Here is a 22306-nt window from a genome sequence, read left to right as displayed (position 1 = left end):
CCTGGCTTCTTACCCTCCTTTAACTTAAAAAATTACACCCTTTTGAAAAGTATCCAATATGAGAACTTTTGAAGTCCTTTTATTTTAAGCATCAAGACTAATGAACTTAGTTATATATTAGTGTCCATAAGAGAATCCAAAGGAAAGTAACAAAGGTGGAAAAAACACAGGAAATTATGTCATAAGAGGAAAAATGTAGGGTTTAGAAATGGTGTAGCCTAGAAAACAAGTGTTTATTGAAAAATCATATTGAAAAGGCTTTATATATTTTTAAAATTCCATTCCATATCCAGATAGATCTGATTGAAAAAAAAAGGTAAAGGTTTGAATTAGAATAAGCTAAAATGTTAACATCTTAAAACTTTAATGTTTTAGTAAAGAAGACTGAGGAGTGTTATTCTCCAGTTAGGTTCAAAGAAAGCAGAAAAGTGATTTAAAAATATAGACTTCACTCTTCTGCCCTTGACTATGTATATGTGAAGGGAAATGATATTAAGTAAACTACTTTTTAGATTATTGTTATTTTGATGTTGTTAATTTGCTAGTCTCTGAAAGATTCAGGGAAAATACATATGGATAGGAAGGTAAAATGATATGGGTACAAATATAGGTGAAATCAATGAAGATACCGAGCTCTTTGTAGAAGAAACGGATAAAGGATGTTGATAGGCCTTAATTTCCAAAATATTCCACAAAACTGTAGGAGCCAGTTTACCATGCTTTGGGTTTCCTCACTTTTATTTTCCTTTAAAAAATTTTTTTTACTACCTGTTCTCCATTTATACAAAAATGTTTTCAATCTGTGCAGATTACCAAATCAAGCATGATTTATATTTACAACTTCAGAGGTGAACCTGACTGTTTCATGGAATGGGTCAAACCAGACATTTTTTAGTCATCCAACCTACTTAATTTAAAAAGTAGTCGACAATGGCATGTTTTTGTGTAAGTTAATGATGTGAGAAATATGCATTGCATCCTGGGCTATTTCAACATTCAGAAAAGTTCTCCACCATCAGAATTTCTAATGCATTTCTTTTACTCCTTTCCTGACATATTAATTTAGTTCCACCAAATAATTCAAGTTCAATTATACACTGGTCAAGCGCCTGGATTCTTCAAAAAAGTCTTTCCTCAAGAGTTTCTTTGCCATTAGAATGGTTGAGCAAATGGAGAAAAATGTTGATAGTAGAAGTCTGAATTTTTTCCTTACTTAGTCTTGGTACATAAGGAAAGCAAGCAGCCTCTGAGCAATGTTCAAACCGTGACGAGGTCCTTGCCAGGTTGCCAAGTTGGTTTTGTCCCTTTCTTTGCTTTATTGTCCCTTCAACCACTTGCTGGGTCAGTAAATCCAAGATTCTGGCAGAGAAGACAATCTTTGAGAGCCTGTTGCCATGAAGACATTTGTATTCGTTGTGGCTTCTATTTTGGATAGGTAAAGAAAGGAGGAGTAACTACAAGTGCAACGGGAAGCTGGAAGAGAATGCCACTAATTTTTGTGTCTGTCTATGTAGCATTTATCATAAAGGAGATGCACTGTTGATATATTTAGAGATGGGATAGAATTAAAAAGTTTTCTTTTACAGATGTAACAAATTACTACAAACTCAGCACCTTATTATCTTATGGTTCTGTAGGACAAAGTCCAGGAGTTTTGGTGAGCAGTCTGCTTAAGGTCTCACAAGGCCAAAATCAAGGCGTCAAGGGTCTCGGGCTCTTCTTCAGAAGCTCTGAGGGAGAATCTGTCTCCAGGCACATTTAGAATTCTGTTGGCAGAATGCAATTCAAATTCATATGGTTGTAGAACTGATGCCCTTGTTAGTTTGCTGGGGTAGTTCTCAGTTTCTTGAGGTCACCTATGCTCATTGGCTTGTGAGACCGTCTGTTTTCAAAGTGACTGATGACACATCAGATATTTCTTTTTCTCTGAATCTCTTTGACGTTCTCTTCATCTATAGCTCCGTGACTGCCTCTTCTACATCTGCTTGTAAGGATTGATATGAATATATTGGGCTCATCCGATGATCCAGTATAACCCCCCTATTTTAAGGTCAACTATTTAGTAACTTTAATTACCTCTGCAAATTTCTTTCTTTGTGTAAGGCAACATATTCACAAGCATGGTATCTCATCATATTTACAGTCCTAGGGGAAAGGGGTAGAATCTTCTTGGCATCATAATTCTTCTTGCCCCAGAAGACAATGAGATATGGTCCAGATGGATACTCACATGCAGTGGGTTTGCATCCTAGATGAGAAATTCTGAGCTTGAGGAATCCAATCTTTTTATAGCAAGCAGTAAGAAACACAGTTCTTTGTTTAGTGGAAACATTGCCTCATCTTTCAAGGTTATATCTGTCAATTGCATAAGCACAAGCCTGAGAAATTATTAGTAAAGACAGGGGCCAGGGCATTGCATTCTCGGCCACAGCAAGAATTGTAGGAAGCAAGAGACCCATAGAGGATTGTTTCTTCTAAAAGCCTCTCAAAGTTCTTGAGGAACCCCAAATGGCAAATTAACCTTCAATTTTTGAATACACAGTTAATTCCTAATGAAGTAAAAAAGATCTTTTCCAGATCAGACTTTCAATTAGAGTAAAAAGTATGCTCTCCGAATTTCAGTAAAAAGGGACGGGATTAGAAATAAGGCTGACTTTCAGAATCTATGTAATATTGGTAGGTGGGACATAGTCTCTACCATTATATAAGAGACAGATAAGAGTCAAGTCAAAATCTATGAAAAAGCTCAGGATGGCAGATTAAAAAGAGAGCGGAAATAGCTTTGATTACATTATTGCAGTGGTCCAGGTTTGCACCTTACTTACCTATTTGATGAAAATAATACCTAACTTAAAATTTATTGGGAGATGTAAATGAGATAATCCCTGTAAAGCTAGTAACATTGTGTTTGTATTGTAGCAGGTATCCCACAGATGTTTCTCTACCAAACCCCTCTAAGAAGTAGGTTGGCATGAACTTGCCTTCGCTGTGATAGAACATCACGGCTTCCATTCTCCAAAAAATGTATGAATACAGGATCGCAAATTACATTGATGTTTACATATATCTGTGGATCCCCTAAATCAAAACACTTCACTTCTCCATATTTGCAAGTTTAGAGAGCTTTCAAGAGATAAATTTCGAATGTCATGCTCAGAATTTTAAATTTACTATAAAAATGTGTATTAAGGGTATAGAAAAATTCCCCAAACTTTGGAAAATATGTCCCTTTCTTGAGAGAAATATTCACCTGCGAGAGACTTTGGGAAAATTATGGTGGTTCTACTGCTTTGCCGCGGTTTCCACAGACCACTTAGGCAAGGCATAAACCCCTGAGGACTACCTAGACTCATGTGTTTCTCTCTTTGATATCACAAAGCCCTCAGTACCATTTTGTGGTGTTTTTGCTTGGCTCTGTAATCATTATTGTGGTTAGATTTTTAAATTGAAGTTCATATTCATGCTTTCCAGTACCGACTCAGATCTGCAGTGGAAAAAACATTTATGAAAATATGTTGTTGCGTGTGTGTAGCTTGCATTTTGGGCTGATCCCAGACCACCTGGAACACCTTCACGGGTTCCAGTTATCCAAAAGCCACATTGTGAAAACCAGCAGGATGCTCCATTAGGTTACTACCGGTGATGCTTTGAGATGTCCGAATAAAAACCAGAAGCGTTTTTTTTTTTTTAATATAACATATTCTCCTTTTGCTCCAAATAAAGTGTACCTTTTCTACACATTATTGGCTTGCTTAGTATTTGAAATGTACAGCCTAAAAAATAATAAAAATATTGGCCTTTAACTTTAAGCAGAGGTAAATTAAAAAATGACTGTAACGTTCAGAGAAAGCTGCCGCCTGTTTTTCTAACCCGGACACTGGAATCTGCAAAGTACAGACCACACCCTCAGAGCCTACCTCAGGTTTACAGAAGGCCCAGTGTGTGGTCAAGACCTCTAGACTTGCAGTTAAAAAGTTCCTACCAGGGATGGGCTCAATGACACCGATGACTTTTTATAACTAGATTGAACCCTCTGCTGGCAAAGGTCCCAAGCGATCATTCTCTCAAGCATATACCAGCAGGGTAAGGACACCTAAGCTCCACAAAATTTTTTCAGCACTCAAAAGGTTCTGAGTTTTAAATAAATATTAATGCTCCAAATTCTATGCTATGGAAAGAGTAAGGAAAAGGCTTAGGAATCCAGCCCACAAATTTCATGGTTAGAGAGAACTAACTACCTGACCGGCAGATAGAGAAGGCCAAAGACACACCAAACCACACAGCAGAAGCGCAGTTTGCCAAAACTGTGGCTGAGTTGAAGTGGATTTGGCCTTAAATATATTAATTCCAGGCACCCGGTGGTCTGAGACAGAAAAGGCAAAAGTAAGCAAACTAATTGGTAAGAGGATAAGCTTTTTTCCCTCCTCATCCCTTTTTGTAACCGTTCTTCTCTCCCATGTGCCTCTGACTTTCCCACACAGCAGTGGAAGGAAAAGAGAGGACAGCAGGTGACAGCACAGTTCTGAGATGCTGCTGCTCAGGCCAGAGGCAGGATTTGTTTGGCCAAAGAATTTTCAAGTTCCACGTGTTCTCCAGCCACATGAGGAAAATCCTTGTTCTAAACGAGAAGGCTGATCTCTTTCCACTTTCCCTTTTTTCCTGAAAGGAAACTATGCACTGTTGATAGTGAGTCTCTCAGCTCACATCAACTGACTAGCAACTTCTAGACAATGTATCTGAGGTATTGGCTGCATCAGAACTTGGCTCCTGGCCCTCTGAAACTGCTGAACTTGACCTGATTTGTCTTTATCTGTTCTCTTTATGAAATGAAAAAACAAAAACGGGAACACAACTTTAAATTAAATGCTGTCTAACCATTGTACTTTCATTTTGTTGCCTTTATTTTTTAAAAATCAGTTTGATTTTTTTAAACATAAGATTCGCCTTTAGATGATTGTTTCTGAGACAAAGGGCTCCCTCTAGCCACCAGCTTCGATAACACACATCCTGCTAACCCGAAAAAATTTTCCCTTAAATATAGGCTTACATTTACTTACACAGCAGTAAAACCGTATTCTGAATATCCCTGACAAGACTTTTGCATGCTATGAAACTTCCAATTTATTGGATTTTTTAACTGTGGCTTTTGTATCATTGTCAGAAACGTATTTCTGAAGAAATCAGATAATGACATGCAGTCAGCAGTAGTGGGAATTAATTACCTTTCACAGCAACGAGAGGGAGATGCGTTACAATATTTAAGGTAACACTCCTCTTCAGACTCTTTACATTGAGGGGGAAGAGAAGATCCAAAAATAGGTTCATGTAAAAATTAACCATAAAGCTTGCTGTAGAACGTAAAGTACTTTATGTTCGTGTAAATTCGTCTAAAAAGGCAAAGTCAGAAAACGTTTAGACATCACGCTTCTATTTTGAACCTCCGTGTGCTGCTGTTTCACCAGTTACACTTCATTTCCTTACACGGCTGTGCTTGTATATTTATGCTCTAAGTACACCCACCTGTAAGTGTTAAAAGAAAACTGAAGTGTAGAAACAATCCAACTCCAAATTCCATTTACACTATTTCACAGTGCGTTTTAACTGTACCAAATTAGTAGGTTTTTAAAAATTTCCTGTCAAGCAGTAAGTCAGATGAGCGTAGGCACCTCCCAGACAAACCAGCAGCCATCCTCCACCCAACTGGATCAAGGATGTCACCTCATTACCTCTGTCTGTCAGGTGGTCTTCTAAGAACTGGGTGGAGAAAGCGGGACTACAACAGGAACCTTGAGAACCGTGGTATATGGAGTAAACTAAAATTATGATGTAACGTGATATAATAATAAAGATAAAACATTTACAGTAGGGATAAAAATTAATTTTTAAAGTTTTTGAGATGAAGAAAAGAAGTTATCTTGCATTAAATTTATTTTAACAGTTACTACTATCTGACAGCAGTTGGAACCTTAGTAGTAAAACTCTCTTTTCTTTTGTTCTTTTGTGTGTGTGGCAGGCCAGGCGGGGATAAGTATACATAGATCAAACTTTCAACTGTTCTGAGAGAATTCAAATTGCAGCCAGCAACCGCAGGTTCTCAACTCTCCTGCTGGAACCACCTAGAACTTGGCATTTCTTCACCCAGAGCTCTCTAGTGCTTTACCATTTTAATTTTGCACACACATACCTGGCATGTGGGAATGATTATGGCATTTTCTGAAGCACAGTGTTTTTGAGATGATATGCATTTTCCCCTCCCACCTGCCTGAGCAGAAACTCCTGTTTCTGCATTGGTGTCTTGATGGATGGTACTACTCCACTTCTTGGCATGATGTACAGCGTTTCCTGGATACTCTAGATTCCGAAGATCAGTTGGACGTTAGCTGTAGCTTTCATGAAACGGGTTGTGTATTGTTTCATTAGAACATCATGGGTCTCAAAGCCTTTCTTCAGCTTTTGCTTTGCTAATGAATGTCTAACATAATCATGTAGCAAAAATTTCAGGGATTGTCTAAACTCGAACACATTTTTAAAGTGAAAAGCAAGAAGTACTGCTGTTTCTTTTTGATCATCTGCTGCTGAATCCTCTATGTTGGATCCCGATCACACATACTGACCAGTGTATATCATGCATCAATACCTACAGATTCTAGTTCTGTTTTCTGCTGATAGTTACAAAGAATAAGAAAATAGCTAAAATATTGAGAAAAAATTTAAGCTCTTTTTTTTTTTTTGAGAAAAAATATTTCTACTTTTTCAAAAGAAAAAATCCTCTGGTTAGGGGATTTAATTTGGGTCCCCCCCCCCAAAAAAATTTCTTTTATAGTTTTCCCCTCTGGAGTATGTACTCATGAATAGCTTTGGTAAGATTCTGGGGCCTCCTGTCTTTGCTTGTCTCTTTTATAGAATTACCTGCATCAACATAGTGAGCAAACTGAAATTTAACTGAAACAAGAATACCCGGTAGCATCATAGTTTCTGGCTGCAACTTGGAAGTCTTAATAGTGTAAAGAGATTTTTCATTTTAACAACATAACTTAACCTATAGTCTTTCTCCAGCATGAATCCTTGCTAGTTGCTATCTTGCTTATAAAAAGTTTGATAATTATTAAGTTCCTACTGGGTGCTAGAAACAATTTTAGTGGCTGAGATACAGCACTGTCTTTCTTGGTAAAATTTTAATATTACTGTTTGAGAAATAATTACATATTTTCAGCAGTGATGATAGATTCCAATAGTGGAGAGATATACAGGATGTTCCGAAGAATAAGGAACACAAACTTAGTCCAGTCAGGGAGTTTAGGGAAAGGTTCCTGGAGAAAATGACTTTTGTATGGAACATTTTTGCTAATTTTGAGCAAACATTCAAGCATTTTATTATAAATGAATTGCCCTTACTCTCTGAGTTCTGTTGGTGGGGAAACTATTTTTATTTTGAATGGTTACCAGTAGTAGGCACATACAATTACACAGACTTTTCTATTCTATTGCAAAAAAGACAACCTACTTATGCTTATTCTTCTGCATCTGAAGAATAGGATAATTCTAACTCCTTTAAATTCACAGTCCCTAGAGAATGGAATTGACTCAGAACTAAAGGGTCCTGCTTCTTGTCTGGAGTTAGGACAGTTATTTATAAAACAACACGGTGTTTAATTTCTTAATCTGTCCATTTCTAACAGATTTTCAGAAAAGAAAATTATTATTTTTTATTTTTTTGGGTTGCCTTTTTGGGGTTTTTGGGAGGTTCCCCTTTCTTGCTTCGGACCGTTGGCAAACCCCTTCCAGGTTCCCCCGGTTTTCTTTGGGGGTTAGGGTATGTTTAGATCAGGAAATGTCAGAATTCGCCAGGATCTTTTAGTTATTCTCAAATTGGTGAGAACATTTCTCTTTTTCATTTAGCTAATTTTGAATAGTTAGCCTCTTAAAAAAAAATGCCATTTGTTCTAATTTGTTGTTTGAAATTTAAATCTCTTTAAATAACAATAGTATATTTGACACAGAAGACACTCAATTTTGAATTCTAACTGCCTTTTCATCCTTTAATATCTAACATAATAACTCTTCGAACATGATAGAGAAAAATTCTAATGGATTGGAATTTTGACTTTCAATTTATTGTTAATCAGCAAATGTACTTTGAACATACATACCAAAGTAAGCTGAATATCAGGTGTACCTCTGGGACTTGAAAATAATGAAATAGATATTAAAATGGTGGCCTGGAACAAGGAAAACTAGACTTAGAATTTAGAAAATTACTTTATCCCTCTTTAAAACTGAATTTATTTTTGACTTTATTAATTAATATTTGTGACCACACAATAATTTTTAATTCATGTGATTTAAAGGTTATTTTCTACTTATGTATCTAGTTAATTCCAAAAAATAAAAATAAACAATCAAATTCTACCACAGCATAACTAGAAAGCTACATTAAATTGAGTAAATTGCATACTTCCTTGGCATTTTCAGGTTAGTTTGCAAACTCAATTCAAAACTAACTTAGTAGTAGTAGTAGTATTCTCATTAGCATTGTTAGTTAGCAGCAGGATTTTTCAATATGGAAAACTGGGCCAGGTGTAAAATTTCCCACCTCTAATACAGAAGCCATACCATTTTGCCTAAATTGGAAAAATAATGAGAATTATCCTTTGATGCATGGAGGAGGTTAATGCAGGGGCAATATAATTTGATAAATGTGTGTTGGTAATGTGTAGAGAGATGGAGGTGCTAGGGTACAGTAAATAAAGCTGCATTAGAGCAGGCAGCAATCAGCTGAGGTGTCTGAATACACATGAGAAATCTACATGTGTTGGGCGTAGACAAAGAGCGTAGGTGACTATCTGCAATGTGCATCTGTCTTGAATTGTTCATCCTTGATATTTGATTTTTTCATTAATAACATGACATCTTTGCTGAATAAGATAATTTTTGAATACTAGAATATCATTTACTCATTTGTTGTACTATTTACAATGTAAAAGCTACAGACATAGCACAATTTAAATTTAGTTTGTGTTATTGACATTTTTTTCTATCACTCTTTAAGTCTATTATCACTCTCTAAGTATAGACCATCAGCAAAACAATAAAGTGCTGATTTTTAGCATTTGCCCATTTCTGTGGTATAAATTCTTCTACAATGGCCAGTTTCAAGCTACCAACATGCCATCACTGAACACAAAGTTGGGAAAAGATACTCAATAACACATCATTATTAGTATTTCCACCATACAAATATAGTAGACATAAATCACCTCAAAAGCACAGATAATAGTAGTATGTAATAAAATAATTAGGAAGTAAAGAGATTAGAATATTTATTATTTTATGGTTAGTATTAAATATAGCTATAAGTTTAGATAATTTAATTTTAAGAATAGTGTATTTAACAACTGGCTTATAAAATTCTTGAAAATTAATAATCAGTTTTTGTAAGCCAATATGAGAGTCAGCATATTACTGGGTCTAGACTTTTCTCAAAAAAAAATCATTACATTTTACATAGCATTTGTGCACTTCACTATAAATTAAACCAAAAATATGTTAACAAAAATTAAACTTACTACTTAGTTGATTTGCTTTTAAGAGTGGTGTGGGTTAGCAATTTTGAAATTAATTATTGTGTGTTCTAGGCTTGAGTAAATATATCGACATTGGGAAGCAGTTTTCTTACTCTTGAAGAAAAAAGCTAAAAACATCAAAATGAGAGAAACTAGACTATATCTTGAGCTGTCATATTGGAATAGGAGATATTAACTAGTTAGATATATACATAAATAAGTTCATGTGCAAGTACATATTTATATGTAATAAGATGTAAATAAATGTATGTATGTCTATATGTAACATACATGTATATGTATACATATATGTGACTAAATATACATAATATTTCTGTTGAGACAGCTGCGAACAAATGATACACCAGTCAATCTGAGTCCCTCTATTATCTAGTGCTTGTTTTTAAATACCATTCATCATTAAAAGGAACCAGGGCTTCTTGGAGAAATGTCCGATAGAACTGGGGAAGAAAAAGTACAGAATGAACCTGAGAATACTTGTGTACCATAAATTAAGGAAATATTCAAAGAATTAAGAGCACAGGTTAAGAAAAAACTGGAGCCAAGTAAGTGTAATGGATTGTCACCTACTGGATAAAATTTGAATCCACAAATGCCTTCTGATAAGAAAAAAATGAATCAAGGAGAAAAGAAAGTTTATTTAATCTGTAGAAGCCTACCTAATTTATATAGAAAGTATAAAGGAGTTACAAAAATGGATAATAAAAATATTCAATTAAAATTTGATAGCAAATAAAATATTTATATATTCTTAATATTTATCACTCAGATTACTTATTAAATAAAAAGTAGTAACTTTATAATGGAGAGGCATGGTAAATGTTACCTTAACCAAGTGATCAATGTTAATATCACCAAAGCAGAAAAAAATAATATCACGTACATTCTAATTTGATATACTGAGAAGCAACAGCATTTTATCAATGGTATGTATCCCTGCCAAAAAGAAAACATAGCCTGAATATAATCATCAGGAAATATCAGAAACACCCCAATAGTTGGAATTTCTACAAAATAATTTGCCTGCCTTTGTTAAAACTGTCAAGGTCAAGAAAAACAAAGAATTTCAGAATACTTCTTCCAGGTTGAAGGAGGTTAAAAAGACATGACACGAGTAAGTGGAATTTATCCCTAGGAATGCAAGGATGTTCAACATTCAAAAGTCAACTGATGTAATTTGCCATATCAATAAACTAAAGAAGAAAACCCATATGATTATTTCAATGATGCAGAAAATTACTTTTAAAAAAATTAATATTTATTCACATAAAAAACTCTCAATTAACCAAAGAGATCTTACTCAACTTTATAAAGAACATTTACAAAAAACTCATAGCTAATATCTACTTAATGATAAAAGATGATGTTTTTCCTCTAAGATTAAGAATAAGGAAAGGTGTTTGATATTTTCATTTCTAATTATCATTATGCTGGGGATGTTAGCTAGAGCACTAAGAAAAGAAAAATAAATAAAAAACATACAAATTGGAAAAGAAAAAATAAAATGTCTTTATTCACAGATGACATTCCAAATCATCTACAGAAAAGGTACTAGAACTAATCAGTGAATTTTTTAAGGTCAAAAGATACAATCAGTATACTAAAATCAATTGCATTTCTATACACTAAAGATAAAAATTTGGAACTTTTTATAAAAAGAAAACAATACCATTATAATACCATAAAACATGAAATGCTGTGGATACATATACCAATATATGTTCAATTTTTATATACTGAAAACTACAAAGAACATCTAAATAAAGAGAGAGAATCATAAGTTAGCAAATAAGCATATGAAAAATGCCCCAAATCTTTAGTCAACAAGGAAGGAAAATTAAAGCCATGATGAGTTATCACTGCAAATCAACTAAAAAGCCTATAACAATAATTTTAAAAGTGACATTACAAAATGCTGGCAAGGATGTAGAGCAACTGCAATGCTCATGCTTATGTGACTGCAAAAGGCACAAGTTTTATATGAAGATAAATACATACTGACTACATGATCCAGAAATTTCATCCCTAAATATTTACCAAAGAGAAATGAAAACACATGTCCACCTGAAGTCTTCTATGTTTCTCACAGCTTTCTTCATAATAGCCACAAATTAGAAACAACCCAAATGTCCTTAATTTGGTGAATGGAAAAACCAATTGTAGCATAACCACACAATGGAATACTACTCAGAGGGAAAAAAAAAAAAAAAGAATGAAATGCTGATGCTTACATCAGTATGGAGGAATCTCAAAAGCCTTGAACAAAATTAAAGAAAGCAGACACAAAAAAATTATGTAACTCATGCTTTAATTCATATGAAATTCTAGAAATGACAAAACCATAGGGACAGGAATCAAATCAATAGTCATGAGGGGCTGAAGTTGGGGAAGAAATTGCATGCAAAATGGCATGAAGAAACATATTGACATTCTGGAAATATATATGTTGATTTTGGTGGTTGTTAAACTATATACATTTGTCAAAACTCAGAAAGCTGGACATCTGAAATGGGTGAATTTTACTGTATGTAAATTATACCTCAATAAACAACTTTAAAATAAAAGATATGACAACTCAAGGCAACAAATGATAAATGGTTATTGGACTCTGGACAAGGAAAAATGAGGTATGAAAGATATTATCAGAACAGTTGATAAAATTTAAATGTGTCCTACTGGTTAGATATTCTTATAATTATATTAAAGCTCCTGATGTTGATTATTTTACTATGGTCATATAATAAAATGCCCTTGTCTTCAGGAAACGTGTACTAAAATGTTTGTTGTTAAAGGGACATGGTGTCACCAACCATAAGTATACATATGTGTTGGCATGTATGTATACATGATATATGTGTATATATCCATAAACGTATATCTCTATACATGTATACATGCACATATGCATACACCCACACACAGATACACACCTAAGAGAGAAAGAATAGAGAAAAGGAAAAGGAAGAAGAGAAGAGGAGAATAATAATAAAGCAATTGGAATAAATTGTAAGCACTCAGTGAATTGAGTAAAGAGCATACTGGACCTTCTTATACTCTAGACATTTTCAGGTATATTTCAAAAAAGCAAAGATGATTTTTAAAAAGAAATTAAATGCAAATATTTGAGAAAAATAAATAAAACTGACTATTCATAGACCACTTAATTTTTTAATATCAAAGTCCAAACGAATTCATAGAAAAGATATGTAAGGATTAAATTAACTCATCAAATTTAAAGTATGTAATTATAATACTACAGTCAAAGTTATATCCATATTAAAAAATTCTAAATTTTAAAATGATGCAACATAAAAATGCATTTAAGAAACATCAAATACCTAGGTATACATCTAAAGAAATACGTGCGAATTCTCTACATTGTAAACTACAAAATAATATTGAGATAAAGAATACAAAAATAATTGAAAGATAAAACATAATCATGGATTAGAAGACTTGGCATTTTAAAGATTTTCACCATTTTGCCCCCAAATCCATCCATAAATTTCATAAATTCAGAGGTATCACAATTTTTAGTAAGGTTTGTTTTTTGATTGGGAGAAAAGGCTTATATTCTGAAATGCATATAAAAATTCAAAAACTGAGATGTCTTTGACAGTCATACACAAAAAAAGTAGAAAACTTACATTAATATTTATAGATGATATATTATTAAATTATAGACTTGAAAACTATAATTTTATTAACCAATGTCACCCCAATAAATTTAATTTAAAAAATTTATAGCAAGATTATTATATCTACATTAATCATGATAATATAGAATTGAAAAAGGATACACAAATAAATGATTGGACCAGAATACAGAGTCTACATGTAGACTTACATACACAGTAGTCTCCCCTTATCCACACGGGGTAACTTCCTGGACCCCCAGTGGATACCTGAAACTGTATATAGTGCCAAACCCAATATATGCTATGACTTTTTTCCTACACATGCATACCTACGATAAAGTTTAATTTATAAATTAGGCACGTTGAGAGATTAACAACAGTAATTAATAATAAAATAGAACGATTATAACAATGTACTATAATACAAGTTATGTGAATGAGGTCTCTCTCTCTGATAGCTGATCTGACAACTGAGATGGCTACTAGGTGACTAATGGGTGGGTAGAGTCTACAGTGTGGATACACTGGATAGAGGGGTTATTCATGTCCCAGGTGGGATGGAGCAGGATGGCACAAGATTTCATCACACTACTCAGAATGACGAGCAATTTTAAACTTATGAATTGTTTATTTCTAGAATTTTCCATTTAACATTTTTGGACCGTGGTTGGCCATGGATAACTGAAACTAAGGAAAGTAAAACCACAGATGGGGGAGACTACTGCACATGAATACTTGCTTTTGGAAAGTAGATAAATAATTTTAGTCACACTGTGGAATGCTATACCGTATTCCAGCAATAAGAATGAATAATTTACAAGTATATGGGAAATATATCGAATCTCAGAAACAAAAAGAGCAAATGTGAGGTGCAAAAGACTACACATACCATATGATTCCAATGACATTAAATAAAAAAAAACTTCATAAAGCAGAACTGTTCTGTCCTGATAGAACTGTTGAAGGTGGATAAACTTGGGCCAGGGGAGCGGGTCATGACTGGATGGGGATATAAAAGGGCTTTGGGGTCCTGAAAATGTTCATTGACCAAAATGCTGGTTATATGGGTGTGTGCAATTTATAAAAATGTATCAAGCCATACACTTGCGATAAGTGCACTTATCTGTGTGTCTGCTGTAGTTCAGTAAAAATAAATAAATAAATAAACTTTGGGAAAATATGAGACTTCTCTTTGAGCAAGACGCAGTTGCAGCTACAGCAGAGCTTGGTTCCGCCAGCTCCTGCTTCTGACTCACGGAGAAACGAGTCGATCTGGCAGCTGTGCCACAGCCATGTCTTTTAAAGATACTAGAAAGACAGACATCCGTAGAACCAGCTGTGGCGATTCACCGAGTTAGAATTACTCTAACCAGCTGCAACGTGAAATCTTTGGAGAAGGTGTGTGCTAATTTGATCAGAGGTGCAAAGGAAAAAAATCTCGAAGTGAAAGGACCGGTTCGGATGCCTACTAAGACTCTGAGAGTCACTTCAAGAAAAAAATTCCCATGCGAGAGGTTCTAAGTCTTGGGCTCGTTTTCAGATCATGAAGCACAAGGAACTCACTGACTCGCACAGTCCTTCTGAGATCGTCAAGCAGATTACTTCCGTTGCTATCGAGTCAGGAGTGGAGGTTGAAGTCATTATTGCAGATGCTCAAATCAACCTTTTTATAAACTGACTATCGGTTGTTAGAAAAATAATAATAAAAAAGAGAAAATTGGAGTGAATTAAATAAGGTTCTTTTCTTCCTTGGAAGTGAGGTTGGGAGAGAATGAGTATTTGGTAGAGGGAAGAGAAAGAAAGAGCTACAATTTGTTATCATTTGTGCATTTATCTTTATTTACCCCATACTGGGCAAAGTAGCCAAAAGTTTAGTATTCCAATGCCTATGTTGATATGGAAAGGTGGTCAGAATCACAGCACAAATGTCTTCAAGGGATGCCTTTGATATTCTCCGTTGTGATGTACAGAATAAACTCTATTGAAGTCCTTTGAAGGCTACTAAAAGTTGGACTCGCTGCTGGAACGCTTAACTTTTATGACCTTTACTGAACGCGTGCCAAGAACACCATGTTGTTTCCTGAAAGAAACTGTCACATGGGATTAGAAATTCAATCAGAAATTTGACTTTTACCCATAGTTTCTGGTGTGACATAATTAAACTATCTATGTAAAAACTAAAAATCAAAATATTCAGACGTTTATATTCTAATTCCTTTTTTCCAGCAGAAAGAGCTTAAGTTATACGAAATTCTAGATGTTAGTTGTCCATTTAACCTTCCATTTGTAATTGATGTAAAATCTCAACATACCAAGCTATCTATTAACATTTAGTTATTTCTAGGCATTTTTTTTACACCTAATGTATTTTTTAGTATTAGTAGATTAAATTGTTTGAGAATATTCTAAGAACTGAGTAATATAATTTTAAATCCTTTAGTCTTTTAAGTTTAATGTATTTTTAAATGCATAACATATCAACTCAGGTGAATTTAAACTCAGGTCTCTTCAATTTGGACAAGTCAATTGTGCAGATAAAAGTAATAGTAATAACTGCAGCTAATATTTATTGACCTCTTACGTGTCAGGCACTAGGTTAAATCCTTTATAGAGTTTAATCGACTCATTACTCAAATAACTCTAGTGATAACTGAGGCTTAATAAGATGTAGTTTGTTCAAGTTAATGTCATTAGTAAAAATTAGGATGGAGATCAAAAGTTAAGTAGTTTAAATCAAGAGCTCTTGTTTTTAACAGTAAACCATGTGGGTATTGCTACTAATAAATTATACATACATATACTGTTATAAAATATAATTAATTAAAAATATTATATGTGTACATTTACATATCTATATATTTTACATTATAAATATGTATATGTGTTATAGATCATAAATCTTATTTACCTTGTTTTCAGTATTAAAAAAATTTTTTAAAGTCTGATTATATTTTGGGCCATCGACAATACATCAAAATATACAGAGATTTTACAGACCTCTTTATCTGATCAAGAACATTAAATGAAATAAAAATGAAACTATAACAACAAGTAAGCTCCTCTTAGTCACTTGAAAATGTAAAAAAAAAACCTCTCCTCTATAACTTTTAGGACAAATTATAAATCAGTTGAGTGATATTTAGGAAATCACAGTATTTAGACCACACCACATCAAAGGCATAAAAACTATTGAAAGAGTTCACATAAGAATTAAAATCTTAACTATAAATCCTTTTCTTTCTAAATTAAATAAAAGAAAAAAGTTGAACATTTAACTCAAGATGATAGAACAGGAACAGCAAGTGAGAAGGGCTAATAAAGATAAAGAAGAAGATTAATTAACTGTAGTTTGAAAAACATTGGAATGGCTAATTATTTAGGAAAACTAGGATAATGAGGTAAAAAATAGAAAACAAAACTAAGACAGAATCTAGATTCAAAGAGATTTTTAAAAATATCTAAAAATGACAAGTAATGTGAACTAAATAACAAATTTGGTAATTACAATGAAATGATAATTTCTAGAAAAATATAAATTATGAATATCATTTTTTAAGGTATTAAAATTTTAGGTCATTTAATATCACCCCAAATTTTAATATTATTCTCAAATGTATATGTAGTACCATAACATGTAAAAAAGAGGCATAAATATTGAAAAAAAGTGCTCAAAATCATATATATATGATTGTCTACCTGGATAATTTAAGTAAATAAGCTGAAAATATGTCAGAACCAGTAAGAGTTATGTAGAAGTCTAGTGAAAACATTAAATATTCAGGTGGGCCTGGGAGGGGTAGTGTGGACTTCCACAAATGACTTATATCTATCACAGCTCCCATGGAGTTAGTCCAGTCATCAAGTATGGGTGAGATTCTATTCAGTGGATCCGAATCAGATGGTACCTTGATCCACTTCAGCTATTAAGTGTTCTCTGTTGCACAATATACCCAGGCTTGCAGAATGAAGCAGACCCTTTTTATTGTAAATAATAATGGGCCACACTTTTCTTTGTATTGTTTTATTTCTTTCCATTGACTGTGAGGATGATAAAGTGGCTTAGTAAAAGTAATAAAATCAGAACACTCACTTAAAAAAATGTATATACTAAATATTCAGACATCAACAGCCAAAACCTGATTAAAAATACAAAGCTAACAAGACACCATTCAAAATAACAATAAAAATACAAAATAATCAGGAATAATATTAACAAGAAATGTGTAGAATCTATATGAGAAAATTCTAGAAAGACTAGAATGAATGTAAACAAGATTTACTGATTGACAAATTTTACTAAGTAAAGATATCGATCTCCTCTTAAAACTAACCTACATGTTTAATTCAATCCCAATAAAAGTACCAGTAGGAAATTTTTTTTTTGAGGGTGAAATTTTGAAAAGCTGGTAGAGAATCACATAAGAGGTTAAATTAGATAGATGAGATGAGTAATTGCTATAATTACTTAATGTAATTACAGTAATAATTACATTAAATATAAAAAGTACTAAGTGTTCCATTTAAGTGCAAATCTGCTTGTGAGGTATTGCAAAGGAAACTGAATAAATGACATGCAAGGTTACTCTCTCCATATACTAGTAGGTTCTTGACATAAATAGAACATCTCTTACAAGAGAGCAGTACTTCTTAATGGGGAAGGGCAGGAAATAGAATGGAGGCAACGATAAATGTGAAGCCTCTTCTCCCTCTAAGAGCTCTGTATTGTGCTGGCAACAGATGTTTAATAACCAATCGAAATACCTTGTAATGACTGTTATGATAAGCGTGTGTTTGTGGGCACAGAAAGGACCATAATAACGTTTGAACAGGACCTGGTAGAGACTTTCAATGTCACAGAAGAGTGGGAAAAGATAATCCGGGGTGTAAAAAAGCAGAGCCTGAGAAAGCTTGCCTGGAATTAGCTTTCGGTAGTTGGAGTTCATGATGCAAATAGTGAGAGAGCCAAGGCTAGACATGCAGGTGAGGTCTCTTTTATGAAGGACTTTCTCTGCTAGTCTAAGAAAGTATATCAAATGTGTGTGTGTGTGTGTGTGTGTGTGTGTGTGTGTGTGTGTGTGAGTTTTTGTATATACACAATGTCTGAACGAAGACTTAAGGTGTACAGTGTTGTTTATGCTGCTAGCAACTTTCTTGTACCAATCTTTAACAAATTGTCACTGTTATTACTCTTTTAAATAATAGACTTCATTTCATCTTGAACAGAAACTCTAGTAAGGAGCAGAATATACTGATGTCATTTCACCCAGAGACTTGGAGGCTGCATTAAAAAATATACTAGATGTTTACTGAGTTTGGATTAAAAATGACGCTTATATTTCTTAGATTTAGTACCTGAAATGAGAGCAAAAGTAAATTGCATTTATCTATTAATTCTTACAGTGAAGAATTAATCTTAAATCATTTTGTCTTTGTCCTTTATTAAAGCTAGAAGTATTTTAGAAATTATAATAGTTCTAATATGTATTTTTACATGAATGAATAATTACTGGATTTTTCTTCTAAAAATACCAGCTAACAAGAGCAGAGGTGCCTAAAACATTACTGTTCTAATGTCTCTTAATAGATATAAAGGTGGAAAAAATCACTTTTATGTGAACCGAGATACCTTTGGCCTGTACTGGAAATTATTCACACTGAATGCATTCTATGAGATAGATTTTATTTGTGTTCTTATTACTTATCAGTCAGTAGCATTAAGGAAATTTATGAATAATAAAATAATTCTCAAAATAAATGAAAGGAATTTCTTCTTCCACTTGATTATCGATTATAGATACTAACCTTGAATCTTTGGACCCACTGCTGAGTTGTTCAGATTGAGAAGTACAAAGTGAAGACCCTGCTGTGTGGGTAAACAAATGACTCACTGTTAATATCAGGTTGATCCAGGAACTCGAACTCTGCCAAGTTAACTCCATAGGGAGTCCACTTCAACCCACTCACATTTCCTAATAACAGCACTCTGTTTCAACAGTGCTGAAATAAACTGAGCTTCTCTTTGGCATTTTGATTTGTAAATGAAGGTAGCAAGAAAAATAATGAATTGCAATGACTTCCAGAATAAAGTTTTAAAGCAGCAAGTGAAAAGGACACCTACATTATGACAATACCATACAATCGTGTCCTAATGAAAATTAGGAAAGATTCCCTTTTAGTATACTTTTGCCCCCATTTTAGTTACAAAATTATTTCACCTGCAGCACCAGAGAAATAATTTTGCTGTTATTAATAATATGAAGATGATGGTAGGGAGGAGGGGCCTTTATAGATTTATGCTTGTAAAAGTAGGAGTTTGAAAGAGGTTTAATTTATAGACCTGGGGCCAAAGAAGTTTCATGTGATACAGGCCATGCATTTCTGTGTTTTGACGTTGGGATTTAAGTTATCACGCTGGTTAGGATTTTTATGACTCCTTTAGACATGTTTATTTGAAATCTCTCTGGCTTTGTGTGGTGAACTCTAGGCATGCAGAAGTACCCTCAGGGCACCCACTCACCTCTGGCAGATTTGTTTCCCATTTTTCTCCTTTTAGAACTCTGGCTCTGCCACTCTTGCCACCCAGATCAAAGCCCCCATGTTTATTGTCCTGGTCACAGGATGGAAAATATATCTCTGGGTCAGCCTAGCATTAAGTTTCATTCCTGAAGAGACAAAATACTTTCTGTTCAGATGCAAAGATTGTCCTTAAAGAGGCTTGTGTGTTGCACATGAAGCTGCACTGCCTCACTGATGGCAAATCCAGCAGCATTTTGAAATGGTAACAAATCACCGCTTTGGTTTTGCTGCTTTAATGTTCACTTCCCTCCTCTCTCCACAATGTCACTGGGGTCCTTTGTAAAAGTCATTCTAAATACTTCAGCGTGCATTGCTCTTCCTCAGACTGAAAGAGGCAATTGGGAGTGCAAAGGACTGGTAATTTGACATGTTTTAACTGAGCTTGGAGAGGTGAGCCACATATCAATTACACTTCCTAAGTTATGAGTGTGGTGCCTTCATGATACTGCAGGTGTATGTTCAGAGAATTAAATAAACATTCATTAAATTGACCAGATCCAAGACTAGTGCAACACCAAGGGACACAATCTTACTCAACAGCAGGATTTCAATTACCAAGGTGGAAGCAGACATGTCTGGTGGTCTATGCAGCCATCTGCAGTTATCCTCTATGACAATTCAGAAGTAGTGTCTTTTCTAATTAGAAATCCTATTTTGTGACCTAAACCCATGAAGAGTTCTCCATTCTGCTTTGTAGAGAAGGATATAGAAACTAGAAGAATAAGAGGAAGGGAAGAGAAAAGGAAAAGAGAAGAAGAAGGAGAAAGAGAAGGATGATGATGAAAAACTACAAATTCGAAAAAATAAAAACACAAATAGCATTTTCTAACTGAACATAATACATCTAGAAATTAATAATAGAAAAATTAAAAATGTCTCCACCTAGTTATAGAAAGAAAAACACTGTTGATTCTTAAGGAGGAATTTCAAAGTCAAAACGAAGGATCTTTGGGTGTCATATCCAAAATTATTGCCAAGATCAATGTCAAGAGTTTTTAAATAAGTTTTCTTCTAGGAATCTTTGGTCCATATTGAGTCCATTTGAGTTTAAGGCGTAAGATAAGAGTCCAGTTTAATTTTTTTGCATGTGGACTTCCATTTTTCCCAACACCATCTATTGAAGAAGCTATTCTTTTGACATTGTATATTCTTTTGTGAAAGATTAGTTGACGTATATTCGTAGGCTTAATTCTGGGCTCTCTAATTTGCACTGATCTGTTTGTCTGTTTTGATGACAGTACCATACTATTTTGATTACTATAGCTTTGTAATATAGTTTGAAATTAGGAGGTGTGATCATTCCAGCTTTATTCTTCTTTCTCAACATTGCTTTGAGATTTTTTGTGGGTCCATATGAATTTTAGGATTTTTTTTCTTTCTGTGAAAAATGCCATTGGAATTTCGATAGGGGTTGCATCGAATCTGTAGATCACTTTGAGTAATAGGCACATTTTAACAATATTAATTATTCTAATTCATGAACATGAGCTATCTTTCCATCTGTTTGTATCTTCTTTCAATCTTTCATCTGTGTCTTATACTTTCACGTACGTAAATTTAGAATATGCTATAGGTAGCAACACAGAAACAAAACTTTTTAATAAGTGCTGCTGGAATAAATGAACAGCCTTATAGAGAAAGAAAAAATTGGATTTATTCTTTATACCATATGTCAAAGTAAATTTCACATGAATCAGAAATTAAATTTAAGAAATAGAACAAAATAACTACTAGAAAATAAAATCATGGGTGAATTTTTCAATATTCTGGATGTGGGACAAACTTTCCTAACTACCTCTAAGAATTCAATAATATAAGGGATAACAGTGATTAATTACATAAAAATGTTTTAATTATGTCATGAAAAACACAATATAAACACAAAGTAAAATACAAATGTCAAACTGTTAAAATTTTGCAAATGAAATTACAGACCATTAGTTTCCTATTATTTCTGTGACAAATTATCACAAAGTTAGTGGCTTAATTGACATAAATTTATTATCTTTCAGTTATTGAGGTCAGAAATCTATAACGGTCTTTCACTGGAGGGCTTTATTCCTTCAGGATGCACTAAGAGACAATCAATCCTCTTGCCTTTTCTGGATTCTAGAGGCTGACTGCCTTTCTTGATTCAGAGACCCCTTCGTTCATCTTCAGAAAGCAGCATAGCTGCTGCATAGCCTTTCGTTATGGATTTTCAATTTTTAAAACTTGTTCTATTACCAAGTTTGGGGGAATTTTATAAAAAATAAAACGAACTATTTTACTAAATCAGCAAAATTTTGAAAACTTCTTAAAGCTTTGTCTACAAATGAAGTATGATGTTTAAGACTGTAGCATGGACTTATGGGTGGTATTTTCTGCATAATTATTCTACCTTGTGTCTACACAGCCCAGATCAAGGGCTAGATTTTAGAAAAAATGGCCACATAGTCAGTTATACAATCCTCGTCTCATCGTTTTACTTTACTCAACAGCCGATATTTCAAATTCTTAAAAGGAAAT

General features: G+C 33.8%; 1 pseudogene; it reads left to right on the top strand.

Moving 5' to 3' along the window:
- The first annotated feature begins 14514 nt into the window (after positions 1 to 14514).
- LOC105295005 lies at positions 14515 to 14900 on the top strand (annotated as a pseudogene).
- The last annotated feature ends 7406 nt before the right edge of the window (positions 14901 to 22306 follow it).

The sequence above is a fragment of the Pteropus vampyrus genome, unplaced genomic scaffold (assembly GCF_000151845.1).
Source record: "Pteropus vampyrus isolate Shadow unplaced genomic scaffold, Pvam_2.0 Scaffold4, whole genome shotgun sequence".
Taxonomy (NCBI): domain Eukaryota; kingdom Metazoa; phylum Chordata; class Mammalia; order Chiroptera; family Pteropodidae; genus Pteropus; species Pteropus vampyrus.
The sequence above is the reverse complement of the archived record's forward strand: the minus strand, read 5'-3'. Positions and strand labels throughout refer to the sequence as shown.